Source organism: Penaeus monodon, chromosome 22, assembly GCF_015228065.2.
Source record: "Penaeus monodon isolate SGIC_2016 chromosome 22, NSTDA_Pmon_1, whole genome shotgun sequence".
NCBI classification, from domain to species: Eukaryota; Metazoa; Arthropoda; class Malacostraca; order Decapoda; family Penaeidae; genus Penaeus; species Penaeus monodon.
This window is the reverse complement of record NC_051407.1, coordinates 13,131,011-13,131,560: the sequence shown is the minus strand read 5'-3', so window position 1 is coordinate 13,131,560 and position 550 is coordinate 13,131,011.

Below are 550 nucleotides of genomic sequence, written 5' to 3'. Positions count from 1 at the left end.
TGGTCTACGTTTTTATAACGTCTTACCGCCTGAAAGCGTCTCAGGCTAAAACTGTTGTGATGGAACAGATTGGTACCATATGTCAAGCTGTTACGTGACGCAGCGACACGCCCTCTGCCTCTTCCCGTCCGCCCAAAATGGAACTGAAATGATTGATGAGCAACGAGGAATCGATTGTTTAGTGTACGAGGAAGGGAAATGGAAATACGAAAGAAAACACAATGTATGAGAGAATAAGTGGACATTAGGAGGAGTCAGTGTATGCGATATGAAAAAAAGTCAAAGCGTATTAAAGGTACAAAATGTGCTGATGTACATGTAAGCTTTCACCACTGTAAATATTCTATTTTATTTTCTAAAAACAAAAACTAGGAAAAACCTAGGACTTAAGTTTGAATATAAAATATTTAAAAAATCTTGAATTACAAATGCTAGTTGAAATGCATATGCATGTCTTCGTTCGGCAAAAATGCCTTTAGGGCATTGACATTCATACACCGTTCGTTCAAAAGTACGGTTTTTAAAGAAAAAATGAAAGTACTGCTCTTAC